The sequence below is a fragment of the Symphalangus syndactylus genome, chromosome 6 (assembly GCF_028878055.3).
Source record: "Symphalangus syndactylus isolate Jambi chromosome 6, NHGRI_mSymSyn1-v2.1_pri, whole genome shotgun sequence".
Lineage (NCBI taxonomy): Eukaryota > Metazoa > Chordata > Mammalia > Primates > Hylobatidae > Symphalangus > Symphalangus syndactylus.
In genome coordinates this window covers 79,101,204-79,124,566 of record NC_072428.2, presented here as the reverse complement: position 1 = coordinate 79,124,566, position 23,363 = coordinate 79,101,204, and the positions used below count along the sequence as shown (strand labels likewise).

Genomic DNA, 23,363 nt, shown 5'->3' with positions numbered 1-23,363 from the left:
TCAGTAGCCACTGGAGTTTCAGACAGCATCAATGTTAATTAAAAATTTGGATAGAATTTTTTGCATAACAAAAAGTTTTTTTTATTTCAGTGTTATTCTCTACTGCATTATTTATAATAGCAAAAAAAAAATGACAGGCCTTTTGAATTTTGTCACTGGCACTGAAATAACGTCAGTTCGTTTTTCCTTTTTCACTCATTCTGATCTTCCACTTCCAAATGTACAAACCTGTATTTCATAGGGCTGTTTTGATAATAAAATAAAATAAAACATTTATATGTTCAGCACAATTGCCATTTACTAGTAACCATAATTTATTGAAATGACATAATGTAAAAATTCCTAACACATGGTAGGCATTTAACACATTTGCTGAAAGAAAACAAAGCAAAGCAAATTAAAAAAAAAAAAAAGGTTGGAAAATGGCTAAATTTAAAAGGATAATCCTCTCCTCTTCTAGGCTCCCATGGATGTGTCCCAAACCAGAGCAATGGAAACAAATCAGACTTCAAACTTGGGATATTCCCAATGATTCCAAAGAACGGAACAAAATGCAGGCTTTGGCATCAGTTCTCCTAAAACACGAACAGCATAAAGTACTCAGAATAGTAACTTACAGTCCATAAAGGAATTGCTCATGTTCTCAGATGGTCATTTGGAAGGTCCATTTGTCCTGCAACAGCATGCACTTTGAGCTTCCACTGCCAGTGGTTGTATCTGTTACAGTACGTAGCTAGTTAGGGATGAGCAGGGGAGAAGAGGGATACCTTCAACAACTCCCCACACAAACCAGGAATGTCAGCTGACCACCAGGTGATGGTCAGGTGGTTGTTAACTGTCTCTCTCAAATAATAATTGGTCACAGCTGGGGCTAGGGAAAGACAGTTTCCCAATAGATAGAAAAACCTGAAACTGGTGTTCAACAGCTTCCTGATAAGATCTCAGGAGTTGAGCAAGTGGGCTCAAGCGCATGCATCAAGAGGCAAAATGGCAGAGTTTAACTGGCATATGACCTTCCTCTAGGAGCACTAGACTGGTGGGGGAAGAAGCCTCAGGCGAGCATGCATACAATGCCAATATACACCCTGCATATGCTCCTCTCCCAGCTGCTAGCAGGCCACTGTACATGTGGAGAGCCCACCCCAAGGGAAGAATCAGGGGAGAGGTAACAGGAGACCCCAGAAGTATGCCAACGTATAAAACCTCAAGTCAAAAGGCCAGAATGCACACTTAATCTTTCAAGTTGCCTGCTTGGCCTTCTTCCAAGTGTACTTTACTTCTTTTCATTTCTGCTCTAAAGCTTTTTTTTTAAAGCATTTCTAAAACTTGCCTTGGTCTCTCCTTCTGCCTTACGACCTTCAGTTGAATTCTTTTTTCTAACGAGGCAAGAATTGAGGTTGCTGCAGACTCATACCCATATGAATTTGCTGCTGTTAACAGTCTCCGTGACCAAATCTGATCTATGCCCTGAAAAAATCACCTTGTCTTTCCCTCTGCTGGCTTCCCACCCTTTCATAGAGGGTTCTTCCCTGGTTGTCACACAGCCTGCTTCTGGAGTACACAAGGGCCTGGAGTGGGAAGCCTGTAGGTTCTGACCTTGCTCTGACTCTGCTTTACCAGTTAACCTTAAGGATGCCATTGGCCTTTCTGAACTCCTGTATTCTTATCTGCAAAACTGGGACAGCAGACTGTCTGGCTACTGCCCATTGTGTGTTGTATGTTTGAGAACCCGGTGAACAGTTATTTCTGAAACCTTGACTAAACCCTTGCAACCCTCCCCGTCAGCTAGCTACTCTCTCATGGCACTGCTGTCCTTGCCATGTATTTATCTCTGTTGAAGCACTATGGATGCTATAACTCAGTTTCATTTCTCTTCCCTGCCTCTTTGGATCTCAGTCTCCTTGGTGCCTGGACAAAATATTCGTTAAATGAGTGAATGAATGAGAAGACACTGAATTGCACAATGCCCTAGATCAGGGCAAACTTCTTCTGTAAAGGTACAGATGATTAATACAGTTAGTGTTTCAGGATTTGCGGGGCTGTTGTAACTACTCAACTCTGCTGGTGTAGCCCCAAATCAGCCATCCACATACATAAATGAATGAGTGTGGCTGTATTCCAATGAAATTTTATTTATGGACACTTATATTTGGATATCATTTGATTTTCACATGTCATAAAATATCATTCCTCCTTTGATTTTTTTTCAACCACATCAAAGTGTAAAAACCATTCTTTGCACATGGGCTGTACAAAAGCTAGAGGAGAGCCAGATTTTGGCCTGCAGGCCATAGTTTGCCAATTCCTGCACCAAAGTAATAGTAATATTGATTTTTTAAAAAACATATATATATATGGTAGACATTACACATTATTTACTTATTTATTTTGTAGAGACAGAGTCTCACTATGTTGCCCAGGCTGGCCTCAAATTCCTAGCCTCTAGCGATCCTCCTGCCTCAGCCTCCCAAAGTGCTAGGATTACAGGCATGAGCCACCACGCCCAGCCTAGATACTGGTTTTATTACAGATATTATTGAGATTGCCCATGATCTCTTTACTTTCACATTTTAGATAATGGTATGTGTCAGGTGTGTGACCTCATGCCTATGTCTCTCACAGTCACAGAGAATCTCCACTTTTCACTTGCCACTCCGTCTTTCTGAGAATGTGATCCACTGCTTTCCCCTCATTCTGTCCCAGCAAAGGCTCTGTGGCCTTCCTACCCCTGGGGTGCCTGGGCTGGCCCTCATCACACTGGTCATCTTCCCAACAGGGGGTCCCACATGAACTGTCCATGCTTTCACAGAACAAGGGTTACAAAGATTCTGACATTCTTTGGACATGCAATTTGGCTTAGAATTGGGGTAAGAGCTGGTGTAGCCCCAAATCAGCCATCCACATACATAAATATCCATTGTGCAATCATAAATAATAATTCATATTATAGTATCTGCCATTTATGGAGCACTTACTATGTGTTCAACATTATTCTAGAAATTTTTCATATCATCTCATTTATGAAATGATTTTGAAGTAGAATTGATGTATCCATCACTAAGATTGGCTTCTTCCTTTTTCAAGACCTATTTAACATAGGAGGGTTTGTAAAGACCATTTTTCATCCAAATCTGTATGAATAGATTTTTTTGAGATGGAGACTATAATAAACTATCATTTATTGAGAGTTTAACATATATAAGGCACCATTTTATGAATTCTTCCATTGGAGTAGATAATATTATTACTTCAATTTTTGGTGCAAACCCAGGCTTATGAAAGCCAACTACCTTGGCTGGGCATGGTGGCTCACACCTATAATCAAAGTGCTATAATCCCAGCACTTTGGGAGGCAGGCAGATCATTTGAGGTCAGGAGTTCAAGACCAGCCTGCTCAACGTGGTGAAACCTCATCTCTACTAAAAATACAAAAATTAGCTGGGTGTGGTGGTGTGTGCCTGTAATCCTAGCTATGCTGGAAGCTGAGGCAGGAGAATGCTTGAACCCAGGAAGCGGAGGTTGCAGTGAGCAGAGATAGTGCCTCTGCACTCCAGCTCCAGCCTTGGTGACAGAGCGATACTCCATCTCAAAAATATAAATAAATAAATAAATAAAAGAAGAAAAAAGCAAGCAAGCAAGCAAACAAGCAAGCTAACTAACTGGTTCAGTAATTTAGCTAGAAAATAGTAGAGTGAAGTTTTGACATAGGCAGTCTGATTCCGAGCCTCCTCCTAACTTCTAATAATTCTGCCCCAAAATTTTAAAGCCATGAGCATTTTGACATTTTACTATCATCATTCTGAAGTACCTGCTGGGTCTTCTCACCACCTTCCTTTATGTTATTTATTTTTAGAGATGGGAACTCGCTCTGTCACCCAGGCTGGAGTACAGTGTCATGATCATAGCTCATTGCAGCCTCAAACTCCTGGGCTCAAACAATCATCTTGCTGCATCCTCCTGAGTAACTAGTATTACAGGCACGTGCCATCATGCCCAGCTAATTGTTTAATTTTTTTCGTAGATGTGGAGTCTCACTGTGTTTCTCAGGCTGGTCTCAAACTCTTGGCTTCAAACAATGCTCCCACCTCAGGCTCAGCCTCCCAAAGTGCTGGGATTCCAGGAATCCAGCCCTTTATGTTATTTTTCTATTTCTGTAGTCTTTCCTATTCATTGAAAAGTCTGTATTTCTCCCACCATCACCATGGCATCTTCCCCATCTCCTTTATTACCTTGAACTTGAAAGCTGCAGTAATTTTATCTATCCTGTGGCACCAGTTGATAAAATTATTGGAGGGGAAAGGACTATTAAGTTTTCAACAGTTGACCTGGTGGCCTTCATTTCAAGTTCAGAGGATCTTTTAAAGCTCTTTGCTTAGGATCTCAGCCTATTTCTTACATTTAAAAATATCCAGTGTTCTCTCCTGGGGCTAGGTTAAATGCCACTTCTGCCATGAAGACCTGGGGATAATGAAATGCATTTGCGTTGTATCAGGAAAGCAATATTCAAATGAGGTTTCTGTATCTCAGCAGCATCAGTTGTGAAAGAGGGATTGCAACAGTGCCCAGCTCATAGGGTTATAGTGAGGGCGAAATAAAGCCGTACATGAAAAGTGCTCCCAAATGTGTCAGGCATAGGGAAAGTCAACATGCTCTTAATAATTGTTGCTATTTTACAAGTAACTAAATCTTAGAAGTGGCAACTGCAGTAATGATCTTTGCAGTTTTACAAAGTCCATCATCAAAATTGGTGTGTTAGTCCATTTTTGCACTGCTATAAAGAACTACCTGAGACTGGGTAATTTATAAAGAAAAGAGGTTTAATTGACGCACAGCTCTGCAGGCTGTACAGGAAGCATGGCTGGGGAGGCCTCAGGAAACTTTCAATCATGGCAGAAGGCTAAGGGGAAGTAGGCAACCCTTACATGGTAAGAGCAGAAGAAAAGAGAGAGAGAGGAGGGATGTGCCACACACTTTTAAACAACCAAGTCTCATGAAAACTCACTCACTATCATGAGAACAGTAAGGGGGAATTCCATCCCCATGATCCAGTCACCTGCCATCAGGACCCTCCTCCAACAGTGGGTGTACAATCCAACATGAGATTTGGGCAAGGGCACAAATGCAAACCATATCATTCTGCCCCTGGCCCCTCCAAAATTTTATGTCCTCCTCTCATTGCAAAATACAATCATCACTTTTCCACAGTTCCCCAAGTCTTAACTCATTTCAGCATTAACTCAAAACTCCACAGTCCAAAGTCTCATCTGAGACAAGCCAAGTCCCTGCTGCCTATGAGCCTGTGAAATAAAAAATAATTTAGTTACTTGCAAGATATAATGGGGGTACAGGCATTAGGTAAATACACCAATTCCCAAAAGGAGAAATCAGCCAAAACAAAGGGGCTACAGGCCCCATGCAAGTTCAAAACCCAGCAGGGCAGTCATTAAATCTTAAAGCTCCCAAATAATCTCCTTTGACTCCATGTCTCACATACAGGCCACACTGATGCAAAAGGTGGGCTCCCAAGTCCCTGGGCATCTCTGCCCTTGTGGCTATGCAGGGTACAATGCCCCCTCAACTGCTTTCATGGGCAAATGTTGAGTGCCTGTGGCTTTTCCAGGTACGTGGTGCAAGCTGTTGGTGGATCTCCCATTCTGGGGTCTGGAGGATGGTGGCAATCTTCTCACAGCTCCACTAGGCAGTGCCCCAGTGGGGACTCTGTGTTTCCCCTCTGCATTGCCCTAGTAGAGGTTCTTCATGAGGGCTCCATCCCTGCAGCAGACTTCTTCCTGGACATCCAGGCATTTCTGTACAGCCTCTGAAATCTATGCAGAGGGTCCCAAACCTCAACTCTTGCCTTCTGTGCACATGCATGCTTAGTGCCATGTGGAAGCTGCCAAGGCTTAAGGCTTGCACCCTCTGGAGCAGCAGCCTGAGACATATCTGGGGCCCTTTTAGCCATAACTGGAGCTGGGGTGGCTAGGATGCAGGGAACAGTGTCCCAAGGTTGCACAGGGCAGCAGGACCCTGGGCCTGACAAATGAAACCATTTTTCCCTCCTAGGCCTCTGGGCCTGTATGGTAGGGGATGCTGTGAAGGTCTCTGAAATGTCTTTGAGGCGTTTTTCCCATTGTCTTTGCTATATTAACATTTGGCTCCTCTTTACTTATTCAAATTTCTGCAGCTGACTTTAATTCTTTCCAAGAAAATGGGTTTTACTTTTTTACCACATCATCAGGCTGCAAATTTTCCAAACTTTTATGCTCTGCTTCCCTTTTAAGTGTAACTTCCGGTTGTAGATAATCTCTTTGCTAATCCATATGAGCATATGCTGTTAGAAGCAGCCAAGCCATGTCTTGAATGCTTTGCTGCTTAGAAACTTTTTCTGCCAGATAGCCTAATCTCTGTCAAGTTTAGTGTTCCACAGATCTCTAGGGCAGGGACATAATGCTGCCAGTCACTTTGCTAAAGCATAGTAAGAGTGACCTTTTATTTCAGTTACCAATAAGTTCCTCATCTCCATCTGAGACCACCTCAGCCTGGACTTCATTGTCCATGTCACTATCAGCATTTTGGTCACAACAATTTAACAAGTCTCTAGAAAGTTCCAAACTTTCCCTCATCTTCCTGTCTTCTGAGCTTTCCAAACTGTTCCAACTTCTACCTGTTACTCAGTTCCAAAGTTCCTTCCACGTTTTCAGGTATCTTTACAGCAATTCCCCACTCCTAGGTACTAATTTTCTGTATTAGTCCATTCTCACATTGATATAAAGAACTACCTTAGACTGGGTAATTTATAAAGAAAACAGGTTTAATTGGCTCACAGTTCCACAGGCTATACAGGAACCATGGCTGAGGAGGTCTCAGGAAACTTACAGTCATGGTGGAAAGCAAAGAGGAAGGAGACACATCTTACATGGCCAGAGCAGAAGGAAAGAGAGTTGGGGGTGTGCATGTCACACACTTTTAAAGAACAAGATCTCATGAGAACTCATGCACTATCACGAGAACACACTCACTATCATGAGCACAGCAAAGGGGAAGTCTGCCTCCATAATCCAATCACCTCTCACCAGGCTCCTCCTCCAACATTGGGGATTACAATTAGACATGAGATTTGGGCAGGAGCACAAGTTTAAACCATATCAATTAATCAGAAGCATGAGCCATTTATTTTCCCAGTCCAGGCCCAAGATGGCTATGCAGTGTGTGGGCCTCACAGATCTGCCCAGACATGGCCTACTTGGTTCCAATGGTTGCAGGCAGAGGACAATTTTGTGTTTTAATGATATGAAAAAATGACATCAATAAATTTAATGAAAAGATTATTCCCATGTTTATAGAATCAACAATGTCTAATGGAATCATTTAAACATCTCAGTTATATTCCCAGTACATTTTACACAGAAGTTGATATGCTGTAGGTGGTATTCAGAAATCTGGGGATTTGAGAAGGTTTGGGGGCATCACTTCTGATTAGTGCCAAAGATAAACAGGATGTGATTTTTTTTAACAAGAAATATGACCATTATCTAATTCTTCTAAGGGTTGGTAGAAAGGCAAGAGGGCTGCTCTTCTGTCCTATTTTTCTTTCCTTCTTTTTTTTTTGACATAGAGTCTTGCTCTGTCACCAGGCTGGAGTGCAGTGGTGCAATCTTGGCTCACTGCAACCTCCGCCTCCCGGGTTCAAGCAATTCTCCTGCCTTAGCCTCCCAAGTAGCTGGGACTACAGGCACACACCACCATGCCCAGCTATCTTCTGTCTTATTTTTCTATGCCATAAACCAGTATTTTCCAAACTATTCCTCAGTACATTATTTCCATGAGTGCTTAATAATGTGACTCTAAAAAAGCATTCCCCCGTCAAATGCATGTGGTGAACTCTGACTTTTCTTTCTATAAACCAGGGTTCCTGTGAAATACAAAGTGTGGATTGCTCTGCTGATACCACTGATGAGGCTGCTGCTTTATCCACGCAAATGAAGACACAAATCTCTTGAGATTACATTTTTATTGGCTTCTCAGGCACTTAAAATGTACAGATTATGACTCCGTTGGCGTTATTTCTCCAGAACATTAACCTCACCAATTACAAGCAAATTTTCCCATCATTTCTTCTTTTTCACAGTTTTATTTTCTGAGAGTTAGAAAACTAGATGTCTTCCACATACTGATGATAGCCTCAGTTCACCTGTCCAACCTTATTTCTTGTTGCTTCCATTCTTTTCCTTCTACTTTGGTTGAGTCTTTTGAATTCCTCAGTACTTCCCTAAATGTTTCGACCTTTTCTACTGACCATACCCTGCTCCACCACGCCCCTCATTCTCTGCACGAAGGCTACTGATGTGTACGGGCTGTGTTAAATGCCACCTCATTCATTCAGCTGTCAAACATTGAGTACCTATTTCAAGTTGTGCATTGTTGTAGTATCTTAGTGAAAGGATTAGTGAATGAATGGTTTTACTCATCCCTCAGAGTTGGAAATATCTGTTAAATAATACATGGCTAGGCATGTTTATCTTTTAGGAAGAAAAGTGCTCTATAAATCAGAGGACTATTATAATATTTACATGTTGGTCTCATGAAAAATGATACAAGCAGTTTTCACTATAATATGAATCCTGATAATTTGCATTTATATAGCACATTATTGGCACAACAACTTTGTCCCTTTGAGCAGCTTCATTTAAAGTGGTTTGCTTTAATTGTCTCTCATAGAGCAGCTATAAAAACGATTGTAAAATAATTTGAAAGTATATGTGTTATTCATAAATGGTAAATAACAGTTAAATTGTAAAGACAATGCAATAGAACCTGACATTTCTCAGGATAATATTTTAGTTGCTCACCTGATTGATGTATTCAACTCTGAATCATTAACATCTGGATTAGGACAGATGTGTGTCTGGGGAGGGAAGAGGGAGTGTGCACTTACCTTAGAAGCATCTCTTGTTTTACCCTTTGATTTTTTCTGTGTCTGACAAGATATTCACAAAGCATGTATGTGTTCACAGGCTAACAATGTGAGTTCAAATGTATAAGGTGTTTTAAATATTAACTAATAAATGAACACTCCATAGATATCTGAGCATTTCATTCTATCCTTCACCAATAGAACTGGTCAACTCTTTGCAAAGCACTGTGAATGGCACCTTGGAAACAGCCATCAATGAGTCAGTCATGATCTTTCAGCATCAATGCAACAAAGTTAGTCCCTGGTAATATTTACATAATCTCTTTTCTCCTCCAGTGCTCTGGAGATAACATCTATACTCACCATCACTGCAGAGTGAAATTTAGGGCTCCCAACCTCTACTGACTTTGAGTGTAGTTGCTCTGTGGTTTCCTCATGGAGTCTGTGGTTTTGTTTCCAACCCATTATTGATTGTTCTAAAGACTGGTCCAGGAGCAAGGCAGGAGTGGTTATCAGTCCTACAGGTGAAGAGCTTATAAGTTATGGTATCAATGGCTTATTCAAAGTCACACAAAATAAACAGGAGATCGAACCTGAACTCAGATTTCTAGAAATGAGGGAGGGAAGAGTGCTTACAAATATGGGATGTATCTATAATATGATTTCCTCTACATCACATACTTTGCAACTAAAAAAATTAAAACTGGAAATATAGATGGTCCTCAACTTAAAATGACTCAACTTTATGATGTTTCAAAAGTCGCATGCATTCAGTAGAAACTTAATTCAAGTACCCATACAACAATTCTGTTTTTCACTTCTAGTACAATATTCAATAAATCACATGAAATATTCAACACTTTATTATAAAATAGGCTTTGTGTTTGTATTAGTCCATTCTCACGCTGCTTTAAGGACATACCCAAGACTGCGTAATTTATAAAAGAAAGAGGTTTAATTCACTTACAGTTCCTTAGGGATGGGGAGTCCTCAGAAAACTTACAATCATGGCAGAAGGGGAGCAAACATGTCTTTATTCACAAGGTGGCAGAAAAGAGAAGAATGAGTGCCCAGGAAGGGGGGAAGCCTTTATAAAACCATCAGATCTCATGAGAACTAACTCACTATCATGAGAACATGATGGGGGAAACCACCCCCATGATTCAATTATCTCCACCTGGTCCCTCCCATTACATATGGGGATTATGGGAGCTACAATTCAAGATAAAACTTGAGTGGGGACACAGCTAAACCATATCAGTGTTATATGATTTTGCCCAACTATAGGCTAATGTAAGTGTCCTGGGCATGTTTAAGGCAGACTAGCTAAGCTATGAAGTTAGATAAGTTAAGTATATTAAATGCACTTTCCACTTATGATATTTCAACTTACAATAGGTTTATTGGGATGTAACACCATGGTTAGTCAAAGAACATCTGTGTATATTTTTCCCATTGCTCCATGAATGAATTAATGAATAGAAAGTTCTTTGATGACATTCTCCACTGACTTATCAGACTCCTCCCTCACCCACAAAAAGCCCTGGGACATTCAACTTTAACTGTGCCCTTATCATCCTCACCACCTCCTCATCCTGCTTTATTCTCCTTCTTTTCAAACCACACAGGAAAGGAGTCCTGGTTCTTCCTTCAGACACATCCTTGAACAAACCCTGGTACTGAGAGAGGGGCAGCCTTTACACTCTCGGTCTCCATCTGCTGCCTTGTCCTGGATCTGGGCTGAGGTTCAGAATCCAATTATTTTTAGATTTATATCCCTATCTGGCTTGTGATCCAAAGTGAGTGGAGATTGGGACCCTTAAAATTAACTCTGCAGTCCCGGCAGAAAAGATGTTGCCTCCAGAGCATTAGAGGAGGAAAATGATTATGTAAATAGTACTGGGGGCTTCCTTCATTGGATGGCTGCTTAGTAGAGGGCACTTGGTCAAATCAACCTTTAGGATCTGTTGTGGGCCTGTGCTCTCACCACGTGTGTGCAGACCTCTGGGTTATAATAGCCTACTGTATGTGGGTGTGAGTGTGCCACCCAGCTGGCTTGGCAGGGATTATTTTGGCATTGTTCTTGGCATATAAATACTTTTGGACTCAAATCAGACGTAATCTGACTTCTCTGGGTCTCAGTTTCCACATCTAAGATGAAGATGCTTTACTAGAATGACGCCTAGGGGACTTCTAAAGAGGCAGCATGTCTTGGCTGGAATAAGAATGTTGTCTTTAGAAGGGGTTTAGAAAAAAACACATCTTGTTAAATTTCTTGCTTTAAAATTTAAAATTCAAATTCCACCTCCATTGCCTACATTTTACTTCTCCAACCCATCTGCAAAAATGGAGCTCAGGGGAAAATGCCCATCTATAGCATTGGGGTGGAGATTCGGTAACACAGAGAAAGTGCTCAGGAAATATTTGCTGATGAATGATACTTGGATGGCTCAGAAGAAAAGCTTTCCATTCTAAAAGGGCTTTACGAGAACTCCTCACACTGCCATGGCTCCTGAAGGTTGTCAAGCTGTGAAACATAAATGAAAAGGCTCGCTCTGCCTCCATTCCCCAAGCAAGGGTTATTTGAGCAGGAAATCATTACTATAAAATCACCAAATTATTAAGTCCTTTGTCTCCTCCAATGCTATGACTAGCTTCTGAGGTGCGGTGTGGGTGAATCTGCCCTTATTTTCCCCCATAGGCTATTTACTCAGGGAGGGCAGATATTATAGTCTGTTTTTGTGCTCCCAGACTGCCACATGAAAGATGCTTCATAAGTATTTGTTGCGAGGAAACATCTCCTTCCTACTTAGGACTTGATTTCTTATTTCTGCAGGTCTGCAAACTGAGTATCTCCTTATTCAGGCAGCAGATTCTGGGAAAATTGCCTGTCCCTGCATGTTCCCACACTTGAAACTGGGAAAAACTAAGTCAAATAATTCTTCAACTGTAAACATTCTATTTTCCAAATTGGATATGTGACACCTGGTTAGTAGAGGAATCAGAGAAAAGGCTCTCCACATATCCACCTCCATCAAATCCCTCCCAGGAGACAACCAGAATCCAAACTTTCCCCAAATGGAAAGGTTTTATCCCTACCAGGGACACAAAAGTCATGTGTACAATGCAGCAATTTCATCACTTTGTGTAAATTAGTTCTATTTGCATAGCTTAACAAAAACAAATTTTTATTAACAAAGGGCTGTGGCTCTTCTTAATATTAAGTGTTAAACCTTCACCTTTAAAATTCCCCATCACCATCTTCACTTTGTTATGTTTTGCTATTTCTAAAATATACTGGTGCTATTGTGCAGACTCAGTCTATGTCTGCAATGGGTTCTCTGTGTCTAGAAACTTGGATAATGCGAGGAATCCAATAGCTACACTGCTGCTCACTAACTATAACTGACAAAAGGCTTTGGTTAGTAGTTCTCCAGATCGATAAATTAATTAATAGGTGTATTTAGATCCTATGCCAATATTGGCTACATCATCTAGTCATTTAGGAATTAACCCTCCCTCCTTGGTTGTCACTGGAAAATGACCTTTCCTTGTATTTATGCAGTTTCCCAACAAGCACATCTTAATCACGTAACTTGTTTTATCTCGATGACTCCTCAGTGCATTGTGCTTTTCATTCCAAGTGATTTTATTTCATCGTACCCATCTGAAGCCTGCATTACAGTCACTATAGATTCATTTCTAACTCTTAACCATCCCATTCCAGAAACTCTGATGACTTTACATTTATGAATTGTGAATATTATTTCTAATAAAATGATAAAGAACTAACCCTTCGAATTTGTAAATAATGGGGATATTTCCCTAGCAACAGCCAATTGCACTAGACAGAGAAAGTCATTCTATCAGGAACAGTTACCTTTAGCTTATTTCAATGTCAGGAAACCTCTAATTCTGATTATTTCTTCAGTTCTGAGTCAGCCAAGACCATAGAGATACTGTAACTTAAATAGAAGAAGTGTAATAATAATTCTTAATGAGGAGATAGCCTGGCTCAGAAGGCTGGAAACCTATGTACTGAGAGGTATCATATTATTTCTTCATTAATTTATTCTATAACCTTGAGCAAATCATTTTGTCTATGTGTGAGTACTTTACATCCCAGTGACTGCAATCCAGCAATACAAGACAGTAGAGAAAATAGTAGTATCTACAATAGTAGATACCAGTTATTTATCAGTACCATATGCTAGGCCCCGTGCCTGCATGACCTCTTCTAATTCTTATGTTAAGCAGGAAGTCAGTTTCATTCCTAGTTTGCAGAAGAAGTTCAGAGATACTAAGTTCACACCGTTAGTAAGTAGAGAAAGCAAGATTTAGACTTAGGTCTATCTGACTTGAAAGTGAACTTGTCTTATACACTGTATTTAATTTGCCTTTGTGCTGTTTCAGGGGCTGAAACTATGCATGGTATTCCAGTAGTTCCCTCTTATATGTGGGGGATATCTTCTAAGACCTCCGGTGGATGTCTGAAACCTTGGATGGTACAGTTATGAACCCTATGCATTATATGTACTGCATTTTTCTCTACGTATGTACCTATGATAGAGTTTAATTTATAAATTAGGTACAGTAAGATTAATAACAACAATGAACAAAATAGAACAATTTAAACAATATGCTATAATAAAAGTTATGTAAATATGTTCTCTCTCTTTCAAAATATCCTATTGTATTATGCTACAGATAACTGAAATCAGAGAAAGTAAAATCTCAGATAAATGGGGATTACTGTATAACGTCATGGTAAAACTGGGGAATTTTAGTCCCAAAGAGGACAGTGACCAGCTCATTTTTACCACGCAGATAGGCTGCAGAGTAAGGAAGGAACCTAGATTTGAACAACGAAGTCTCCTGGGAGCTGCAGGAAGGGCCTCAAGCCTGGCTTTGGGAGAAGGGAGAGTATCTTGACAGAGGAGTGTTCCCCATCCGCATGGCTGTGCGCTCTAATTAGCACAGTGCCTTGCCTCCCTCTCTTCCCATCGCCCTTTCTAAATATGTCCAACACACTCAACTGTTCTGCCTGGCTCAGTCTCCATCACCTCCCTCCAGGACTCCCACATGGTCTCCTAAAGGGCTCTCTGCCTGCAGTCTCAGTTGCCACTGAGCTTCTTACTATGCAGCCAAGTGATTACAATTTACCCCCTGTGGGCAGTACTAGTAATCAAGAGGCCTGGAGAGGTGGTTCATGCTTATAATCCTAGCGCTTTGGGAGGCCAAGTCTACAGCGAGCTATGATCATGCCACTGCATTTTGGCAACAAAACAAGACCCTGTCTCTAAGTAAATGAATAAATAAATAAAAAGAGTAATCAGAAAATTTAAGCAAAGGGATTACATAATTAGATTTACACTGTAGGAAAATGAAACCTGAGGAGTTCATGCATTATGATCCTCCCTTTTCCCCTCACCTCTTTAGCCAATACTTTCTCCCACCATTTCCTGCCCTCCAGGCAAAAAGAGCGCAGGACTCCTCCTCTGATTCCTCTGCCTGGCAAGCACCTCCTCCCCTGTGGGCCCTGAGGTGCTGTCTCATCTTGAAGACCAGATACAGCTTCTCCTCTCTGAAGGTGTTCTCACCTCCCCATACGCATGGGAATCTCCCCAGTGTGCCCCCTTTGCAGCCCTCATTCATTACACGGAAATAGCTCCTTTGTAGTCATCTGTTTCCCCTACCAGAGTGGGAGCCCCCTCAAAGACAGGCGCTGTGTCACTCATACTTGCATCCACAGTTCCCAGGGCAGAGCCAAGCAGTGGTTGCATTCTTCACGTGGAATCCTACGTTGTTACTTGGCAGGACTTCCGCCAGGGCCTCATGGTGCATCTCCACAGATTTAACCTCAGTGGTGACATAGCTGGGGGCAAATGTGACCACTATCCCAAACTTCAAAAAGCCACTCTCCACACCTTCCCACTGGCACAGTGCCAATGCCTGTTCAACCCGGGAAGGGAAGTCAGTCCCAGACACAACCCAGTGAGAATTGGCTTCCTGGGAGGCCCCTTGGCTTTTGAGTTCAAGGACAAAGGACCACCTGCGGAATTGGTAGAAAGCACTAGATGGATCTCTGACTGTTTAAAACTTTGTAGTGGATAGCTTGGAAATGGTAGGTGCTTTTCCACTTTATCCTTGCTCAGGGAAGAGGTGGAGTCAGGATTTGAACCCTGGCAATCATACTCCTGTGGACTCCCTAGGGGATTCAATTAAAGATCAATTCCAGAATCCCTAACGGAGTAGCCTACCCTCAGCTCCATTCAGGCCTGGGTCACCTCCCATCTTGTACACATCTTGCAGGGGCAGCCTCAGGGAATTGTCGACCCTGCGCGTTGTTGGGAGAATGGAGTTCACAGCTTCCAGCAGAGTCACCCCCATGGCGTTCCCCTCCTTCCACTTACCTTCCAGCACTTGAACCAAGGCATCTGCGGGATTGTCGAGGGGAGGTGAGTCCGGGGTGTGGTCCGCTCGGCCCCACCCCGGCTGTCCCTGCTTACCGGCGCTGCACTCGCATCAGTGCTGGGCTCCAGCATGCTGTCGCCATGCCAGCCCGAGATGGGCTGAAGGCCAGGCAGCCAGTTGTAGCCGATCTTCTTGATGCAAGCGCCTACTTCCTTGGTGATCACCTGGAGGCGCGAGCAGCTGTAGGTGGGCTCGGTGGAGTCCATTTCGTTGAAGATCACGATGAGCTGCGTGACACCTCTCACGCTGGCCAGCAGCGGGAGCTCGTGGGTCTGCCGGTTCTTGAAGATGCCGGCCTCCGCCCAGCCGCCTGCCACGATGAGCACCGCGCAGTCGGCCTGCACCGCGGGGACGCAGAAACACACGAGGTTGCAGGAGGGAGCATCGGACTGCCTTTGGGAGGTTCCGAATCCCATTGTAAAGCTGCGGAACGCCCTCCAGAACTCAGATGGCCAAATGGGATTCATGGACCGCCCTGGCTGCGGTGCATGGGGATCCTGCTTCCCGATTCCTCTCATTTAATCTCATCTAATTCAGCTTTTAGTCCCTTCTTTCTGGACCAACTGATCTACTAGTCTGAGTGTAAGAAAACCTGGTCCCTGTAGGCCACCCCCAGGGCAACAGGATCTGAGCTTCATGAGAGTGATGGGACTTTCAGTCCTGTCCTCCCTAATTCTTTCAGGATTGATGGATGATGGCCATGGGTGAGGAAAAGGCTTACAAGCCTTATGATACCTTCCTTCTCCAAGCTTCAGAAATAAATCTTGAGTTTCCCCCTCTATAGGAATGTTTCTGAAGGCATGGACTGCTTTACCTGGGAAGTGCCAGTGATCATGGTCATGATGAAGTCTCTGTGGCCTGGAGCATCGATGATAATGCTGTAGTATGTGCTAGTCTTGAACTTCCACATGGAGATATCAATGGTGATCCTGCGTTCTCTCTCTGCCCTCAGCTTGTCCAACACCCAGGCATACTTGAATGAGCCCTGGCCCACCTGGCAAGGGGTGGGAGAATAAATGCACTGATGGACAGCAGACAGATCTACCTCAGACAGCAGCATTTTAGGCTTGCAGAGTGCATGGTTTTCTGTACTCTGCAGCTAGAACTACCCACAAGAAAGAGGCTTCCCCTCCACACACTTCCAGACACAGAGGGAGCCTTACCTCTGCCGGCTCCTTTTCAAACTTCTCAATGATTCTCTTGTCAATGCCCCCACATTTGTGAGAGGCCCAGTGGTGGTGGACTTGCCAGAGTCCACGTGGCCAATGATGACGATATTGATAAAGGCCTTCTCTTTGCCCATGGCAGTAGGTTTACTAGAATAACTGCTGGTCAAGACAGCCAGCTGGTGAGACTAGATTATTCCAGGCCTGTCTTCTTCTATTCCCTCTTACTGAAGAATTTATGTTTTTTCTCTTATTTTCAGATCCTTTTCCTTCCCTTCTCCACATGTCCAGAAGTTTGGTCCCCATAAAGTTACAGTGGGCTGAGCACAGTTGCTCACGCCTGTAATCTCAGCACTTTGGGAGCCTGAAGCAGGAGGATCACTTGAACTTAGGAAAAGAAGGCCAGCCTGGGCAATGTGATTTAACCCATCTCTACAAAAAATTAAAAATAGAGAAAAGAAAAATTAGCCAGGCACAGTAGTGTGCACCTGAGGGGACTGAAGTGGGAGAATCACTTGAGCCTGAGAAGCAGAGGTTGCAGTGTGCGGAGATCACATGACTGCACTCCAGTCTGGGTGACAGAGTGAAACACTGTATCAAAAAAGTAAAAAAAATAAAAATAAATAAAAAAAAGTGTTTCTGCTTAATTCTGCAAGATTTGGGGGAAAAAAAGTATATTCAGCTTCACTCACCCTCCCTTTATCCAATCACTCAATCAGTCAAGGAAGAAGTCTCTGACATTGGGCCTAAGGGTAAGGAGTGGCATTTTTTAACCTGAACAGGTTCTCATTTCAGATTTGGTGAGAACCAGGAGGGGCAATGCAGGTAGGGCTCGGCTCATAAAAGCAGGAGGCAAAGAGTTCACGCTGTTGACAGTTGCTGCGGTTCTTGTTGATCTCTGGATCAGTTCTGCTGCTTCTTTTTTAGAAGTGAGGACTTAAAGGGGACAAGCTGCAGACTACAGAGGGTCAGGATCTCTTGTACTATAAATGGGTCAGAGGTGGAGGGATGGAAGTTGATTGGACGAACAGGGGCTGTCTAAGCTCCAAGTGGTCAGGGGATGGCCAATGCAGGAGAAAGGTCAGGGTCAGGACTGCTTGGAAGTACCTGATATAGCCAAGGAATTAGTCCAGGAGATGTGAGCCTGGGCAAATCAGTTTTACTTTTTTTTTTTTTTTTTTGAGAAGGAGTCTCACTCTTTCACCCATGCTGGAGTGCAGTGGCGCAATCTCGGCTCACTGCAGGCTCCGTTCCCCCAGGGTTCAAGCCATTCTCCTGCCTCAGCCTCCCACGTAGCTGGGACTACAGGCGCCCGCCACCTCGCCTGGATAATTTTTTGTATTTTTAATAGAGATGGGGTTACACCGTGTTAGCCAGGATGGTCTCGATCTCCTGACCTCGTGATCCGCCCGCCTCGGCCTCCCAAAGTGCTGGGATTACAGGCGTGAGCCACCTCGCCCGGCCCTAGTTTTACTTTTCAGTTTAACCTTTCATGTCCCTGGCTCTGAGCTAGGCACTGAAGTGGGAAGAGGCAATGCAGGAGCAGTGGTAGGAGGCTGCCCCTGCAAGATGTGTATAAGATGGGAGGTGACCGAGGGCTGAGTGGGGCTGAGGGTAGACTACACTGTTAGGGATTCCTTAATTGAATCCCCTAGGGAGTCCACAGGAGTACGATTGCCAGGGTTCAAAACCTGACTCCACCTCTTCCCTGAGCAAGGATAAAGTGGAAAAGCACCTAGCATTTCCAAGCTATCCGTACACAGTTTTAAACAGTCAGAGATCCATCTAGTGCTTTCTACCAATTCCATAGGTGGTCCTTTGTCCTTGAACTCAAAAGCCAAGGGGCATCCCAGGATGCCAGCTCTCACTGGGTGTGTCTGGGACTGACTTCCTTTCCCAGGTTGAACAGGCATTGGCACTGTGCCAGTGGGCCGTGTGGAGAGTGGTTTTTTGAAATTTGGGATAGTGATCACATTTGCCCCTAGCAATGTCACCACTGAGGTTAAATCTGTGGAGATGCACCATGAGGCCCTGGCGGAAGCCCTGCCAGTTAACAACGTAGGATTCCACATGAAGAATGTGTCTGTGAAGGACGTTTGGCCGGGTAATGTGGCTGGAGACAGCAGGAATGGTCCCTCCCATAGAGGCTGACAGTTTTGTGGCACAGGTAAGCCCCAGGGAGCAAACGGTCTTGGGCCTGGTGCAGGTGGGAGTGCTTCAGGATTAGTCCTGATTTACACTGAGGCCACAGGTTTTGCTGCCATCTGTCTAATTCCACCCTGCTGTCCCACCAGGTGACTGCCCTGAACCACTCTGGGCAGATCCATGCCGGCTACTACCCCATGCTGCACTGTCATACAACCCAAGTCTCCTGCAAAGTTTGCCCAACTGAGGGAAAAGATTGACTGGCACTCTGTCAAGAAACTGGAGGAGAACCCCAAGGCTCTGAGGGTGGGGGATGCAGCCACTGTGCAGATGGTCCCTGGCAAGGCCATGTGTGTGGAGACCTTCTCTGAATACCCACCTCTAGGTGAGCCAGGAATAGTGCTACTAAGTCCTGACAGGAAAGCACAGTCTCCATTCTGTAGCTGAGGGCAGGGCAGCGGCTAAGGGGCATTTCCTTCTGGGCCACTTTCCAGGCATGTCATTCTTCCATTTCTCTTCCAGGCTGTTTTGCAGTGTGGGACATGAGACAAGCAGAAGCTGTTAGGGTCATCAAGGCTGTGGACAAGAAGTCCTCCACTGCTGGCAAGGTCACCAAGTCTGCAGCAAAAGCCAGCGTGAAATGAAGCCCACCCTCCTCTCTGCAGTGTCCTCAGCTCCCCCTTCCCCCACAATAACTAAACATCCAATGAATGTATGTATTTCCTAAAGTGGATAAAACTTGACTAGCTTCCCTGGTTTCTTTCAAAGAAGAAAGCATGGGTAGATGGAGAACTTCTAGGCAGGATAATTATTATTTAAAGTCCATAGGCTTCCCAAGGGTCATAAAACAATTCGGGGTTGTCTACCTCATTCTCATACCCAGGGTATCATTCCAACCTCTCTCCCATTTCCTTCCCTCTGTGGTCTCTCCTCCCTGTAAAATAGGTGGATGGTTTTCAGGTGTGAAAAGCATACTCGTAACAGCACTGGGGTAGGATCTTAGTGCCAATAGATTGTTCCAACTCTACTGTATGATTTTTGGTGTAACCATCATTCAGTGCTGAAGGTTATTCAGCTAATGCAGTGAGGTGGAGACTCTAACTAGCTCATTTAGAACTTGGGCTCAGAAGCTGGTGCTCAACATGTTAAATTTAAGTTAGGTTAATATGCCTAGAGGGTAAGGAATCAATGGTTGGAGTTCTTACAACCTTTGATCTTGTTGTTGTCAATTAATGGGTGCAACAGGATAACTTTTCATGGAGCTTACTAAGCTAAATTATGTGCTCATTCAGCATCTCCTGGGAGACAGGACCCAGGGTCTGCCTGCAATGTGTTCTTAACCCATTCGTCCATCAAATATTGGCACTTACCAAGTGCCAGATGCTGTTCTGACCCCATGTGCTTATTGAGTGGGTGGAGACAGAAGGCAAATATCAGGTGGTAGTGCATGAAGAAAACAAGCAAAGAAAATAGTAGAGATGGGGAGCAGACCATGAAGAATGGAAACTGTGGAGACAAATGGAGTCTACAACAATAATCCAAGCAAGATGATGATGTGGACCAGAGGAGTAGTCATGGAGTTAAATGGTGAGAGGTGGTTCTGAATATATTTTTTAGGTGGAGCTGACAAAAATCTCTAAAGATTGGATGTGGGGTATGAGGAAGGGAAGTCAAGAGTGACATCCAGGTCTTTGGCCTGAGGAATTAGAAGAATGGAGCTTGTCTGATGAGATGTGGGGATGGATTGCCTGTTATTAGAGATGCTGGGGCAGTTAGAAATGGTCTGGAGTAAAGGGATGACATAATCAGGGGAGCAATTCTACATGGAAACAGTATCCTTTGTTCCTAAGCATCTGCTAGGAGGTGCTAGGATGTGCACATAGATTCTGTTCCACCTGGAAAGGGAAATGAATCAACTGCATGACTGTGATCAGTTTTACGATTGGAAAAACGATTAAGCTTCAAACATTGAGAATGCTGACTATGAAAATGGTTTTATTCCCAGGAGGACTGTTGGAGTCCTTTCTGGGTCAGATTGGGAATGCCATCATTTCCTGTCCATTCCTGAGATTGTGGTGACCCAGGGTTAGAGTAGGAGTGCAGTGGGCTATTTCTCTCACTGATCAATAACAATAACATTACCTGTTCCTGTCTGTCATGTTGCTTCCCTCTCAAGTGCAAATCTCCTGGGAAACCTGAGACCCAGCACAAACCTAGAAATAATAGCAGGATCACATATCAGAGCTGTCACCAGGACAGGCATCAAGAAGCTCACCTGTCTTCAGTGCTGGGAAGCCTGTCAAAATTCCAGCTGTTGTCAGCATGAATCAGTGCCTAATGGGACCTGGACCAAGCTTTGGAACACCTCAAGTCTGTCAATGTCATCAAAGGCCATTCAGCCTGCACGGGAGAGCCAGGCAGGTGCAGGAGCTGTGCAGGGATAGAATGCAGAATGCTCACCTGTTGTATTCCTCACCTCCTTCCCAGGCCTGTGCAATACAGTCTTTTTTGTCCAGAACACTTTATTTTGTCTTCTACAAATCACAACTACAGCTTTGCTAAAAATGACTGGGGAAATAAACATATAACCTATCAGTGTCTGGGTCTCTAATATTCACTCAATGAACATTTGCTCAGTAGGGAATGAATGTCGCTATATATGTGCTAAAGCAAGTGAATGACTGAATGTCAATTTATTCTTAGTTCTCAAGAATGATCATGGTATTAGTGCTTGTTTCTTAAGGATATCATAACAATTTAATTTAAAAAGAAAACTAAAATTATCAGGGTTAATCCTCCAAGTGCCATATTATTTTTAACATTATTTTAATTTAATTACTTTTTTTTATTTATCAATAGGGGGTCTCATTTTGTTGCCCAGGGGCTGGTCTTGAACTCCTGGATTCAAGGGATTCTCCCGCCTCAGCCTTCCAAAATGCTGGGATTACAAGCATGAGACACTATACCTAGCCCAAGTGTCGTATTCTCTACTCTGTCATTTCTCATTGCTCAGGAAGAAGGGGGAGCCTCAAAACACCTAGTAGAATGAACATAACAGAAAATACTGGTAAGTGGGGAATGTCATCTCATTAGAAACTCCAAGAACACTTCTGTGCAGCACTGCAAGCATAGCGCCCCAGAACTGGCCAAAGTTTTGTACCAAACTGTAGCTACAGCGATGTACACTAGGACGTAAGAGCTCTCACCTTTTATCTGAGAAAAAACTTTGTAGTCGTCTTAGGCCACAGTGCCAGTGCCTGCTGGTCCAGGGCCCTTTGTAATGTTGGAAATGGATATAAGCCATATTGGCCAGTTACAATTATTAGGTTCTTTTCTGACAGATATTGGAGGCCATCACTTGCTAGATCCTCCTCACCCCACCCCTGCCACCAGGTAGCACAATAAAACAAGTCTCAGACTGAATCAGCAGGTACAAAACAATCACATGTCTGTTGTGTGGTTTGAGGTCTCGGCATCCTAGCCTTTCAGTCTCTGACGAGCATTTTGCATGCAGGTGTGACAGGATCCTGGCAGCAGGCTTCAGCTGGCCTTCAGGTGGGGACAATCCTCTGGAAATGGCTCTCAGCAAGATAGAGTCCTCAGGTCTTCGCTGCCAGTTCAAAGGGTCAGGGCTGCGGGGCTCATCTGTTTATCCACAGAGGTGCCTGTACAATAGTTCTAGTTAATCTACAGGTCTTGAATTCTGCTCATTTCACCAATACAAAATCTTTTCTAATATCCAATATGACAAACAACAAACCATCTGGTGCTGACTGGAGATACATAAGGTTGAGCTTGTCTGAGGCTTGCGGTAATAAAGCCCCTGGAGTGGGGGCTTCTGATTACTCTGTCACATGCTACATAACCACCTCTAGAGTGTGTGCTCCCAATTATGGTGCTTCGAATGTTAAACAACAACCCCTACCGTCTAAAATAAAACTATCTTGCAGACCACCTATCTCATGGGGACACTGCATTAGAAGTCCTTGGATGCGCTCTTCTCTGAGAGGTCATGCTGCCCCCAGCATAGCCAGCCCACTTCCCGGAAGCCCAGATTTAGTTTCCTGGCAGGAGCTTTCCTGCCAGTCATGGGTCAGCAGTGGGGGAGGTCCCTGGCTCTCCTCCCATCACCATTTCTGGTGAAAGCCTGCTGCGCCCTACAGTTTCCCCTCTTCCCAGCAGCCCCTGGCTGCAGAGCTTACCTGAATTATCTCAGACCCAAGAGAAAACGCTCTGGCTCTCAGATTTTTGTTTGTCCCTGTCAGACTCCAGAGCTCGAACAAAGTTCCTTTCTGATTGACTCTCAACCCATCTCCTCAAGCCAGTTTGGGAGGCTGTGCAGCTCACACCTGACTCCCTGGGGTGGTCTATGCCTGTGTGAAGGGACCTTGCCCTGGGAAGATACACAGACCTCACCAGCGCCAGCTACTTGGCACCCCAGGCTAGCACTTACGGCTCCTGATCCTTCAGACTCACAGCGGACACCTGGCTTACTCCACCCAACTAAAGCCAGGAGGGTGGCGTGTCACCTATGCATTCATTCATTCACTTCCTCTTTTACCAGATTTCATCGATGAAACTGTGGTTGAGCTGTGTTGAACACTGTCTTGCCCACCTAGATCTCACAGTCTGGTAAAGAAGACAAATAAGTATTCTGAAAATTA

The 23,363-nt window shown here is 43.9% G+C and overlaps 2 pseudogenes; one reads left to right on the top strand and one right to left on the bottom strand.

Moving 5' to 3' along the window:
- Nucleotides 1-14,644: 14,644 nt before the first annotated feature.
- On the bottom strand, nucleotides 14,645-16,691 carry LOC129485394 (elongation factor 1-alpha 2-like; annotated as a pseudogene).
- A 930-nt stretch (nucleotides 16,692-17,621) lies between these two features.
- LOC129485393 (elongation factor 1-alpha, oocyte form-like) lies at nucleotides 17,622-19,343 on the top strand (annotated as a pseudogene).
- Nucleotides 19,344-23,363: the final 4,020 nt, after the last annotated feature.